Below are 14,464 nucleotides of genomic sequence, written 5' to 3'. Positions count from 1 at the left end.
TGGTCCAACTCTCACATCCATACATGACTACTGGTAAAACCATAGCTTTGACTAGATGGACCTTTGTCGGCAAAGTAATGTCTCTTCTTTTTAATACACTGTCTAGGTTGGTCATAGCTTTTCTTCCAAGGAGCAAGCATCTTTTAATTTCATGGCTGCAGTCACCATCTGCAGTGATTTTGGAGTCCAAAAAAATAAAATCTGTCACTGTTTCCATTGTTCCCCCAGCTATTTGCCATGAAGTGATGGGACTGGATCTTCATTTTTTGAATGTTGAGTTTTAAGCCAGCTTTTTCACTCTCCTCTTTCACCTTCATCAAGAGGCTCTTTAGTACCTCTTCACTTTCTGCCATAAAGGTGGTGTCATCTGCATACCTGAGGTTATATGACCCTCAATGTTTACCTTGAGCAGAGTACCTACGATTTTAGTTAGAAGACCTCACCAGTAAACTAAGCTCTCTTCCTTCTGTCAGGATTGTGGAACCTTCTATAGAATAGACATTGTTTTAAGAATCTCCAGGGAAACAGATTCCATTACTTCCCTCAATAACCTATTTCAGTGTTTAGATACTGTTTCCCTTGGTAAATCTTCAGAACTCACCTAAATCCTTTGTGCTCTAGTTTTTAGTCTGATCATTTCACATTTAATTCAGATATTACTGATACTCGTATTGGTATTGAACCAAGTGACAGCTAGAAATACACACATATGTGTGAACATGAGCATTCGGTGACAGCCTTATCAACTACAATGAGTTAACTTGCAGAAGAGTGTTGCACCATAAAAGTGATCGGAAACACATTAGCAGTGTTTGCTTAAAGTCACAGCCCAAGTTCCTCCTCGACAGTTATCACACACAGGCTCAGGTGACATGAATCCGAGTGAGCAGCATTTAAAAGAATCCCAAGATGAAAGGAACTGTCCTCCGAATTGTGTCTGCCGAGTGTACTGCATCCCAGGGCATTCGTTCACTCTCTAGAAGCTGCCCCTTCCCACCCACCTTCTGAGAGGTCTCAGCCTTTTGCATTGTGTCCAGGATTAATCTAATAGCCACAAAAACAACAACCGCCTGAAGTCATCATTAGGGTGGAGACGATTTTCTTTACCTTTAATTGTCAGAAGCTCCAGCCTGGGGGCCGCTGCTTTGCTCAGTGGATTAGGAACGCAGTGCTACAGGGTTTCTCCAGGGACCTGGAGCCGTAAAGAATCCGCTGGCCAAACAGGAGACACCGGAGACTTGGGTTTGATCCCTGAGTCGGGAAGCTCCCCTGGAGAAGGAAATGGCAACCCACTTGTGTATTCTTGCCTGGAGAATCCCCTGGACAGAGGAGCTTGGTGGGCTACAGTCCCTGGAGTCGCAGAGAGTTGGACACAACTGAGCAGCTAAACAACCATGACAAAGGCTCACTCAAGCTGGACGACAGCATCTGCCTGGTGCCTTCCTTGCAGAAACAGGCAAGCTGCCCAGGACCCTAAACACTTGACATTTAGACTCAGAGTTCCTGAAGAGTATTTTTATGAAACATGATATGCCCTCCTCCCTGCTCAAGGTGATAAAAAATATTCAGAAAATATGGATTGACCAGGAACTAAGGAAGCATAAGCTTTAGTTGTGTGGGTTCCATTCAAAACTGTAGCTACACCTAACTTACATTCATGATTTTGTGTTGTGTGGACCACAATTCCCTGGACTGCTCCGAGAACCACTTCCCTCTTCTGTGTAACAAGATTAATAATATCTCCCCCACATCTAGTGGTTCCTTAAAACAGCTGCCAGAAAGAGCTTCAGGATCCCACCAAATCTGGATCCCACTCCTGACTTCCTACCATACTCCTCTTTGGGAGACTTATAAAAACTATTAGTTTATTAAGCTCATCAAATCCTGAAGGAAAGACTTCTGCTTAATTTTACTTAATCTGAAGTGACAGACTTTATTTTCTTGGTCTCCAAAATCACTGCAGATGGTGACTGTAGCCATGAAATTAAAAGTCACTTGCTCCTTGGAAGAAAAGTTATGACAAACCTAGACAGTGTATTAAAAAGCAGAGACATCACTTTGCCAACTAAGGTCCATTTAGTCAAAGCTATGATTTTTCCAGTAGTCATGTACAGATGTGAGAGTTGAACCATAAAAAAGGCTGAGCATTGAAAAATTGATGCTTTTGAACTGTGATGCTGGAGAAGACTCTTGAGAGTCCCTCGGACAGCAAGGAGGTCAAACCAGTCACACATAAAGGAAATCAACCCTGAATACTCAATGGAAGGAAGGACTGATGTTGAAACTGAAGCTCCAATACTTTGGCCACCTGATGTGAAGAGCTGACTCATTGGAAAAGACTCTGATGCTGGGAAAGATTGAAGGCAGGAGGAAAAGGGGGTGACAGAGGATGAGATGGTTGAATGGCATCACCAACTCAATAGACATGAGCTTGAGCAAGCTCTGGGAGATGGTGAAGGACAGGGAAGCCTGGCGTGGTACAGTCCATGGGTTTGCAAAGAGTTGGACACAATTGAGCAACTGAAAACAATGTTTTCTCAAGTGGGTATGACACCCCTCTTACCTAGGGGCCAGCTTGCCCCAGGGAGGGAGATGACAGGTGAGAGAGTTTGCAATAGTCCTCATGTCAGCTGGACCCCTCTGGAGGTCTGCATGCCTTTTCGCAGTTCCCACGTCTCCAGACATCCTTTCCCTAAAGGAGCAGGTGAGCAGGAGTCCAGAGTCCCCATTTCACCTCCGCAGGCATTCAGTCTAAGTGGCTGTCTTTTCCAGAGTTTTCATGTCAGGTGTACTGCCCCTCCCAGTTAGAATTGTCCAAGTGCTGCCTGAACTTGCTAACAGGACTGGGTGCTTGAAGACAGAAGGAGAAAAAGAAGTGGAAAAGATAACCAGGAAGAACAACAGTGACTGGCAGACCAACTTTGTCCCTACATCAGGGGAGCATACAATGGATGTGAATATTATCCTTAACCAGGTGTTTGTAAATTTTTGAGTAAGAATGAACTGACAATAGTATTTTCTTTCTTTTTAAGCAATTTGATTTTTAGGAGACCCGAAACTCCATTCTAAACTGGGGAAGAGAGGGCTGCCTTCGTCTGTCCACCGCACCTGTTTAAGAACCCTGATGGGAGAAGAAGGCATGCTGTAGGGCTTCCCACTCCCCTCAAAAAAGTAACCTTCCCACCCACCCCCAAAGATCCACTGGTCCAAACTTCAGAGTGGGGACCTGGTGGGGGAGAGGACGCATGACCTGAGGCTGCAATGGCTCACACGGTTTCCAGATGTGATAGGCGGGGGCAGCCTCCTTCAAAGGTTTGTTCTTGAAGGCAGTTGTGTTGAAAAGAGCCCTGTGCAGAGGTCAGAGAGTGGCTAGAGTCAAGCTTTCCCACTTAACTGATCTTGCATGATTTCTTAAATCTCTCTGAGACCCAGGTTCCTCTCCGTGTAATAGGATTCATGGTACCTACATGTGTGTGTGTGTTTAGTCGCTCAGTCATGTCCAACTCTTTATGACCCCATGGACTGCAGCCTGCCAGGCTCCTCTGTCCATGGGGATTCTCCAGGCAAGAGTACTCGAATGGGTTGCCATGCCCTCTTCCAAGGGATCTTCCCAGCCTAGGGATTGAATCCAGGTCTCCTGCATTGCAGGTGGGTTCTTTACCATCTGAGCCACCAAGCAAGCCCAAGAATACTGGAATGGATAGCCTATCCCTTCCAGGGGATCTTCTCAACCCAGGAATCAAACTGGGGTCTCCCACATTGCAGGTGGATTCTTTATCAGCTGAGCTACCAGGGAAGGCCTCGTGGTACCTGGTCTGCATTTGACAGTGCTCAATAGGAAGAGGAGGGGGAGAGAAGAGGGTGACAGAGGATGAGATGGTTGGACCTGACTTTAAGCAAATTCCGGGAGATAGTGAAGGACAGGGAAGCAGGCATGCCACAGTTCATGGACACAAAAAGTCGGACATGATTTAGCAACTGAACAAACAAAAACAAATAGCTGGTCTGCATTTAATAGGGCTCAATAGTGCTCAACTCCCCTGAGTCTGTGATGAGACAAGGGCATCAGGTCCTTAGCAAGCATTAAACAGAAACCGCCCTTGGGGGCTGTGTGCTGACAGCAGCGGCGCTTTCATTCCACCTCCTTGCCCATCACTCAAACCAGGTCCCCTGTCATTTTCACTTTCTCTTGCTAGGATTTCCAGCTACAGGGACAGCTGGAGGTCACAGCGCCGAGACACCAGCAGGCCCAGACATTCAGCCGCGAGCACCAGCGTTGGCCACGTGCGCCTGCCATGCAGAGAGGGCTGCTGGAGGTTGGCTTAGCAGCTGCAAGAAGACAGGACGCTGAGCACAGTGGGGGTTGGGTTTTGGTTTTGGTTTGGGGGCTTTCCCTTTCACCCAGGAAAGCATTTGAATCCACGCTCATCTCTCTGGTTGATTTCTTATCTGAGTCTACTCTCTTGGTTCCTAATCCAGCAAGATGAATGTTCTTGATTGCATTTCAACTTGCTCTTTTTCCCTTTGAACTCCCATCTCTGCCTCTTCTGTTCTGATCTCCTTTCTCCACACTCCCATCCTTTTTCCCCCTGGGTCTCCTAACATCCTTTTGAAGCTTCTGCACGTTTCTCAGTAGGGGCTGAGGGAACCTCTCCCTGCAAACATCTGGAGCTGCCTGGGAGCCCCTAGGCTCAGACTGCCACGCTGTGAAATGCACTCACATGGCAAGCCAGTGCCTGCGTCTAGATGTGACTGAAATAATTTTCGTCCTTAGAACATGTGAGGCACCCTAATCTTTTCTACCCCAGTCTATTTAACTTTTGTCTTCATTTTCCCTTTCCTCCCTCTCTCCCTCTCCCCTCCCCACACTATTCCTCACCCCTTAAACTGATATTCAGGATACTCATTACTGTCATTACTCTTGTTCATGAATTGAGACTTAGGAGCACTGGCCCTGGGGAGGGGATCCTTCACTTTCTGAAACACATAGTATCTGAACAGAATGAGAAAGCCCTTCCTCCCCAAACAGGTAAAGTTTTAAAATTCTCCTAAAATAGAGACAGAAGGATAGCAGGTCTCTAAGGTCAGGAAGCAACAGTTAGAACTGGACATGGAACAACAGACTGGTTCCAGATAGGAAAAGGAGTACGTCAAGGCTGTATATTGTCATCCTGCTTATTTAACTTATATGCAGAGTACATCATGAGAAACACTGGGCTGGAAGAAGCACAAGCTGGAATCAAGATTGCTGGAAGAAATATCAATAACCTCAGATATGCAGATGACGCCACCCTTATGGCAGAAAGTGAAGAGGAACTGAAAAGCCTCTTGATGAAAGTGAAAAAGGAGAGTGAAAAAGTTGGCTTAAAGCTTAACATTCAGAAAACTAAGATCATGGCATCTGGTCCCATCACCTCATAGGAAATAGATGGGGAGACAGTGGAAACAGTGTCAGACTTTATTTTTTTGGGCTCCAAAATCACTGTGGATGGTGACTGCAGCCATGAAATTAAAAGACACTTACTCCTTGGAAGGAAAGTTATGACCAACCTAGATAGCATATTAAAAAACAGAGACATTACTTTGCCAACAAAGTCCGTATAGTCAAGGCTATGGTTTTTCCAGTAATGTATGGATGTGACAGTTGGACTGTGAAGAAAGCTGAGCACCAAAAAATTGATGCTTTTGAACTGTGGTGTTGGAGAAGATTCTTGAGAGTCTCTTGGACTGCAAGGAGATCCAGCCAGTCCATCCGGAAGGAGATCAGTCCTGAGTGTTCATTGGACGGACTGATGCTGAAGCTGAAACTCCAATACTTTGGCCACGTCATGTGAAGAATTGACTCATTGGAAAAGACCCTGATGCTGGGAGAATGAGATGGCTGGATGGCATCACCAACTCAATGGGCATGAGTTTGAGTAAACTCCGGGAGTTGGTGATGGACAGGGAGGCCTGGCGTGCTGCGATTCATGGGGTCACAAAGAGTCGGACACGACTGAGCGACTGAACTGAACTGAACTGAAGGTATATGGAAGAGCCATCTTGGGGTTTAGGAAATGGGGATCACTGTCTTGGTGCTTTGAGGACAAAGCACCCTCTTTCTTCTCTTCATGATTCCCAATATCTTCTGCCTCCTTCTTCCCCCAAAAAAGTTCTGAGGAAGGATCTTGCATTGGTCAGAATAATGGCCCCTCAAAAATGTGCATGTCCTGGTCCTGTCCCTGGCACTTGAGACTATGTTATATTATGTGGCAAGGGGAGATTAAAATTGCAGATGAGCAAATTGATACAAACAGTAGGGAGAATAGTATGGAGATTCTTTTAAAAAAAAACTAGGAATAAAACCACCATATGACCCAGCAATCCCACTATTAGGCATATACCCCGAGGAAACCAAAATTGAAAAAGACACATGTAACCCAATGTTCATTGCAGCTCTATTTACGATAGTTAGAACATGGAAACAACCTAGGTATCCTTTGACAGATGAATGGATAAGGCAGCTGTGGTACATACACACAATGGGATACTACTCAGCCATAAGAAGGAACGCATTTGAGTCAGCCATAATGAGGTAGATGAACCTAGAGCCTATTATACAGAGTGAAGTTAGAAAGAGAAAAAAAAAAACAATGTTTGTATACTAATGCATATATACAGAATCTAGAAAGATGGTACTGATGAAACTATCTGCAGTGGAGACACAGACTCCACTTGAGAACAGACTTATGGACACAGCTGGGGAAGGAAGAAGGAGAACTTGGGTGGTATAGAGAGAGTAACAGGGAAACATACATTATGTACAATAGATAGCCAGTGGGAATTTGCTGTATAATTCAGGGAACTCAAATCAAGGCTCAGTAACAACCTAGGTGGGTGGGATGGGGAGGAAGAGTGAGGGATGTTCAAGTGGGAGGCAACATGGGTAAACCTATGTCTGATTCATGTTGATGTTTGGTTGAAGCCAATGCAACACTGTAAAGCAATCATCCTTCAATTAAAAATAAATTAATTAAAAGAACTTTCAAAAAAATTGCACATGAAATTAAGATTGTGAATCAGCTGACCTTGTAATGGGAAGAATATGCTTGACTGGCTGGCTGGGACCAGTGTAATGATAGGGGTCCTTAAAAGTGGAGGTTGGGGAGTCTAAGTGGGATGTCAAACAGAAAAACTCCATGACTCTGGTTTCTTGTTCTGCTATAAGGAGTTTGGAGATTGTCTCTCCATCTTAACAAGTAAAAAGGTAAACAGACTGAAAAATCAACAACTCTTCTAGGATGCATAAGAGCAAGGAAGACCCAGGGCAAGCCACTGCCCACGAGACTAGACAGACAGACAGATAGGCAAATGCAGGGCATTTCTGTCTCTCTAACAGAAACTCAAAAGGGGAAGTTATCACAGGAACCAATGCCAGGGTTATCATGAATTATTACTGATGAGTTGCTGGAGGCTCAGTGCAGACAATGCTGAGAGTTAAATACTCCAGGGGGACCCTGTCAGAGGGGGTCCCCACAATATTGTGAGATAAGCTCTCTCCAGAAGCTTAACCAGGTTCCCACAGTAAATATTGGAGGGAAATACTGCTCTCATACTTCCAGCATGAGAAGGGGAGGGGAAAAGGAACCATTTTTAAATATGCCAGAACATTCTGTTCTTAGCAAGGCCTGCCCTCTGCAGAAACTCTTTAACTGAGCCTAACCTGCTAGGTATTCACTGAGTCTAACTGACCTAGGGAAAGGAAATATCCAACTCCAGCCCCCTTAGCCATCCTGTCCCACCTAAACAGGAGGGAAAACCTGAGAAACGCTTAGGAGTTCCCAGCTCAGAGGCACAGGCTCACTAAAAGACTGAGACCTAACTGAGGGACCACCTCCAATAATTCACCACTAGGTATTGTTCCCAGCAGCTCCTTTTACCTGGGACATTATGCCCAGCTATTAAGAAAAAATAACAAGGCACAATTAAGAAAAAATACAAAAGACACAATTTGAAGAGACAGAGCAATCGTTAGACCCAGACGTGACTGAGATGTTGGAATTTCCAGGCTGAAAATTTAAAACAACTCTGATTAACATGCTCTAATGGATAAAGTAAACAACTAGCAAGAAAGGCTCCACCAGCCACTGTTGGCTTAGAAGGTAGAAAGGTGTATAAGCCGAGGGATATAGACAGCCTCTAGAAGCTGGGAAGAGCAAGAAAACAGATTCTCCCCTAAATGCTCCAGAAAGGAAAACAATCCTTCCAGCACCTTGATTTTATCCCAGTGAGAGCCATTTCAGACTTCAGACCTCCAGAAATCTAAGAGAATAGATGTGTGTATTTTAAGCCACTAAGTTTGTGATATTAAAGCAGCAGTAAAAAATGAATACCAGTATATTTTTGGTCAATCACAGCATACTATGAGTTGGAGCATTTCTGAATCCAGGGTTTATTAAAAATACCCCCTTTCTTCTTCCACGGCTGGCCCTGGAACTTGGCATTGTCCCCAGTCTGAGAAAGGAAGAATGAAGTGAGGTCTGGCTTGATGACCTGCCAAGCCACTGAGGTCAGGATGCTGGAGGATAGGGTGGGTAACTGTGATGCTGAAGAGAGGGGGTTCCCTGGAGGGTCGATTCTTCCTCCTACTTCTCAGCAAAGATCACAAGACTCTGTCACTCTGCAAACTGTAATTTTACTTTTTTTTTTTTTTTTTTTTGCCACATCGTGCCTCTTGTGAGATCTTAGTTCCCCACCCAGAGATTGAATTCATGCCCTTAGCAGTGAAATTGCCAAGTCCTAACTACTGGACTACCAGGGAATTCCCTATGTGATTTTTTTTTTAAAGAATAAACCAGTCACTGTGCCTCAAGGTCTAAACTGGTTAAGCTAGGGGACCCCCTAACTGTATTTCCAGACCAGAGATTTCTTGAGGAGATGCTGACGAGGAGGGCTTCTCATGACACATGACAAGTTCTGTTGTGAGCGCCTATTCATCTAGAGCTCTCCTTCACCTTGCTAACTCTCCTTCACCCTCCTCCTGTTAGATTCTATAATACCTCAGGGCTGCTGTTGCCTGAACAAGACGTCTTGAGAAAATAAGTTAAGCTCCTCAACAGTTTCTTCCTCAACAGAATGCCAGCGCCACCCTGTTCAAAGACTCTGACTATACTGTCCACGCAGGCACTTAACTCAAGCTCTGGAAGGAAAACACAAGGATTTCTTCACTGGTTTATAGCTGCTTTCTCTCTGCTGTGAGGCCCAAGGTTTCATGTACATTCCCATCTGAACTCGAAATGGATTGTGTGTGTTTATCAGTTCAGTTCAGTCACCCAGTCATGTCTGATTCTTTGCGACCCCATGGACTGCAGCACACCAGGCCTCCCTGTCCATCACCAACTCCCAGAGCTTGCTCAAACTCATGTCCATTGAGTCGGTGATGCCATCCAAACATCTCATTCTCTGTCATCCCCTGTATTTATAAAATTATATAATATATAATATTAAATGTACAGAACTCTGTTTCTGGTTGTGGGTCTGCTCGCTAGGTTCAGCAGTTACCCTCCGCTCAGGATCCTTGTCTATATGAGGTCAGTGAAGAGCGCACGGCATTCGCCGATTACACCAGAGAAATATTAGAGACTGGATGTTTCACCAAGACTTTTCCTTCCAGCCAAGACACAAAGCTTAGACTACTTCTACCTCAAAATGTTCTTTGCATCCTGGATTTATAAATTCTGCCATGCTTTGTGATCTTCAGAAAGCTAGATTCTTCACCGATAGTCTCCTTGTATTAGAAGATGCCTAGAATGCTAACAACTTCCAAAGCTCCATGTCTATAGAATGGGTAATTCAACTTTATCTTAATCACGAGTTATGGTTGACTAGTTGGCTGTCCCATGGTGCTCAGGTCCTTAAATTATGCCCTGCTCAGTGTTTGGCCAATCCTGACTTTGTATAAGGAGCCGGGGGTACCTAAACTTTAGCTCCACATTCTAGGTGTTAGGCTCAGTCACCCTTCCTGAACCATCCTCTGTTCAATATCTAGTAGCTAGGAATCTGAATGTTGAGAATCTTGCCTTTTCAATCTGCTGGAATTCTCTAGTCATTTGAGGCTTGCGGCTCTGCCATGCTTTTGTCAATCTCCCTTCTTGGAACAATCCTAACCATGAGCTTCTGACAACCTTCCCCAATATCTTCGGCCAATCTAAGGTTTTGCTATGTCACAGAAAGTCACCACCTGCCAGAATTCCACTGGGACTTACTGCAACCTTGTGCTGATGGACCATCCCTATACTCATTCCTGCCCTGCTACCTACCCTGCCGACTGCATTTTTTTCTTGGCACCTGTTCCCTGGTGCTTGTTTGCCCAGCCTCTCCCAGCCTGCCCGTCCCACAGGCAGCTGCAGTCAACTGGGTTATGCCTGGCCATGTCCCAAGATATGTCAACAATTGATAGATCACACTTTAAGAGCCAGAAAATCTTATTAGACTGAAATGTTAATTAGGACAGGAACTCTTGGAATGTAGCAGCAGGCAGGGCGAACAAGGTTTGGACAGTGGGGAATGTGTAAGCATCACATCAGGGAATTATTCTCTGAGCAAAACATAGAAGGAGATGCCTCAAACTGAAGAAAAGATACATGACTGCTGATTTTACAGCACAGTTTTAAATTTTCTTCTTGTTTTTGTTTTTTTAACTTAAAAAAATTATTTTTAATTGTGGTAAAATACCCATGACATAAAATGTACCACCGTAACCATTTTGAAGTCTACAGTTCAGTGGCAACAAGCCCAATCACACTGGTGTGCAACCATCCGTCTCTAGAACTCCTCTTATCTTGCAAACTCTGAGCAATAAATTACAGACTCTTCTTCCCCATCCCCTCTCCAGGCTCTGGCGACCACGCTCTGCTTTCCATCTCTGAACTGGACTACACTCGTTACCTCATATAAGTGGAATCTTGCAGCATTCGTCCTTCTGTGATCGGCTTATTTCACTCAGCATAACATCCTCCAGGTTCATCTATGTTTTAGCGTGTGTCAGAATTTCCTTCCTTTTTAAGTCCATTGTATATCTCACATTTTATTTATCTACTTACCTGTCAATGGACACTTGGCTTGCTTCTACCTACCACTTGGCTATTCTGAGTAATGCTGCTGAGAACATGGATGTACAAATAGTTTCCGAGTCCCTATTTTCCATTATTTTGGGTATATACTCCAAAGTGGAATTGCTGGATCCTGTGGTAATACTAATTTTTTTTAATTTATTTATTTTTGGCTGTGCTGGGTCTTGCTGCTGTGGTGAGTGGGGGCTGCTCTCTAGCTGCGGGGTGGAGGCTTGTCATTGCAGTGGCTCCTCTTGTTGCAGAGAATGGGCTCTGGGGCTCACGCAGGCTCAGCAACTGTGGCTCCTGGGCTCCACAGCACACGCTCAGTTGCTCCAAGTCATGTGGGATCTTCCCGGGCCAGGGATCGAACCCTTGCCTCCTGCATTGGCAGGCGGAATCTTTACCACTGAGCCACCAGGGAAACCCTTTAATTTTTTTTGAGAAACTGTCACACCATTTCCATGGTGGCTGAACCATTTTACATTTCCACCAACAAGAGCATGAGTTCCAATTTCTCCAATACTTGGTATTTTTATTTTTATGATAGTAGCCATCCTAAAATATTTGAGGTAGCATCTTTTTGTTTTTTCATAAATCATCTGTAAGTTTTCATCCTCTGAAAATATTTACATCCCTCTCCCCACAGATAAATATTGTTCAAATTGTGACATCACCTCTTGGCTCTCACTAATCTGTAGCCTAATTGTATTTTTAACAACAATGCTTTTCATCTACCTGAGTCTAACGTTTAGCAAGGGCCTCATCATCAACGGTTCTTAAGTAAAAAATGAACTAAAGATCTCAATATGAATATTTGATTTTATTTGTTTTCATGATTTTATGCACATAAAAGTAGCTATAAGTTTGTTTTTACTTTGCCCTCTTTCAGAATCCTAGTAAATTTACTTTCAAAGGTGATGGCATATTCTGTAGATATGCAAAAACCTAAAAAGTTTTAAGGTTTCTGAGGGTCTTTAAGGAATAACTTAGTCTTTAGAATTGTGGGAGCAGTCATGGTTATTCACAATAATCATTACTCAAATTATCCCAATACTGAATATTTCAAGGAATAATGACATGTTAAAAAGCCTGGTCAGGGACTTGCCCTGTGGCACAGTGGATAGGAAGGGACCTGTCAATGCAGGGGACATGGGATCGATCCCTGGTCTGGGAAGATTCCACATGCCGAGGAACAAGTAAGCCCACATGCCACAACTACTGAAGCTTGGGCACCCTAGAGTCCATGCTCTGCAACAAGAGAAGCCACTGCAAGGGGAAACCCATGCACCGCAACAGGGTAGCCCTTGCTCTCCATGACTAGAGAAAGTCCATACGCAGCAACAAAGACCCAGCACAATTAATTAATCAAATTAATTGATTAATTTTTTAAAAGCCTGGTCAAATAGAAACATATGTAAGCAATGCTGAGATTCTAGTCATATTGCTTTTCATGTTAAATTTGACTGTTAGCTATAAACCATAGTGAGAGACTGAGAAGGTACCTCTTACTTTCAACCTGTCATTCACTGGTTTAAAACATATTTCCCTCCGTGTTGGATTCATAATGCCTAGTATAGTTGCCGGATATTTTGCAGTTTCTGAAGTGGCTTCAAGGCTGTCCTATTCCAGTTGCAATGACTGTCCATTCTGGAAACAGCCAGTTAGCAAATAAAAAAAAAAAAAAAACACCATCCCTGGAGTTTGTCTTTGGGTGTCCCTAGATGGCTTGACACTGCCATGGGTAATTTCCCCCTGGAAATGAAGACAGCCTTCCCATATTAAGTCATTTGTATGCCATGAACAGAGGGTTAGGGTAACGTTTGCCTTACTTTCTTATAAGAACAACTGAGCTTAAATCTAATTTATAATCAGATTTTTAAAAGTATGACAATTGTCTTGGGGCCTCTTCCTCAAGTTTACTTAATCCCATCAATTTACAGGGCACTTGAAGACTGCACCAGACACAAATGAAGGAGAAACAAGGTCAATCCCCCCTGTTCGCTCATCCCCATCACCTCCCCCCTCACCTCTGGGTCACCTCGTGGTCATGGAGACCACTGACGCCTGCTCTTTGCTCAACTCTCGCTTGTTCTCACAGTCTCAGGCTTGGGATTTCTCTTCCCTCCTGACCTTCATCAGTATTTCAACCTCCCATCGTTTCTCCAGTTACAGTGTGTGTCTTCAACATTGATTCCCTATCCCTGCTCTCATTTTCTCTTTCCCTAAGTGCTTTTGAGAGAGAAGATAATTAAGATATGTCACTCAGAGATCACTATCTTCTGCTGGCCCCGAACATCTCCCCAGAGAGATGAATGGGTTAAGCAATGCTTAGGCTAAGGACAGGAAGACATGGCAGAGGTCAAACGAGGAGAGAGAGAGAGCGCGAGAGAGCACTCCCTGTGTAGTCTGACTGGTGGAAGCGAAGTGAAGTGAAAGTCGCTCAGTCGTGTCCTACTCTTTGCCACCCCTGGACTATACAGTCCATGGAATTCTCCAGGCCAGAATACTGGAGTGAGTAGCCTTTCCCTTCTCCAGGGGCTCTTCCCAACCCAGGGATCAAACCTAGATCTTCCACATTGCAGGCAGATTCTTTACCAGCTGAGCCACAAGGGACGCCTGATTGGTGGAGACTGAGACAAAATTAATTATAATTATAAAAAAAAGAGTGGTCACATGAAGCTCCTGATCAAAAAAATACATAGACCTCCTCATGTGATTTTCTAATTCTCATGTCAACCCCTTTTCCCTCTATGCTCATCACCCTTACTTCTTTCATTTACAATCCATCAACACACCTGAGCATCTCTCCTTTAGAAATACTCCGTAAGTGCACCCACCACGAGCACCCTAGTCCAAGCCACTGTACTATCTTGTCTGGATTACTGTGATAACCTCTGAAGCAGTCTCTTTGGGTTCCCGCCCTTGCCTTTCTGCTCTATTCTCAGCACAACAGCCAGGATGATCTTTTTAAAACAGAAATCACATAATGTCACTCCTTTGCTCCAACAGTTCATCCACAGCTCACGAGAATAAAACCCCAACCCCTAATGAGGGTTCCAAGGCGTAAGATGAGCTGTCCTCTGATATGAGTCTGATTTTGTCTCCTCCTACTCCACCACAACCTCACAAACCTCTTTGCTGTTCCTCCAACATTCTTAGTAAGTACCTACTGTATGCGCATGCATGCATGCATGCTCAGTCACTTCTTTGCGACCCCGTGGACCGAAGCCCACCCCAGGCTCCTCTGTCCACAGGATTCTCCAGGCAAGAATACTAGAGTGGGTTACCATTTCCTTCTCCAGGGGATCTTCCCGACTCAGGAATTGTACCTGCGTCTCCTGCATCGCAGGCAGATTCTTTACTCACTGACC

The sequence above is a fragment of the Odocoileus virginianus genome, chromosome 19 (assembly GCF_023699985.2).
Source record: "Odocoileus virginianus isolate 20LAN1187 ecotype Illinois chromosome 19, Ovbor_1.2, whole genome shotgun sequence".
Classification (NCBI taxonomy): Eukaryota; Metazoa; Chordata; class Mammalia; order Artiodactyla; family Cervidae; genus Odocoileus; species Odocoileus virginianus.
Note: the sequence above shows the minus strand (reverse complement) of the source record.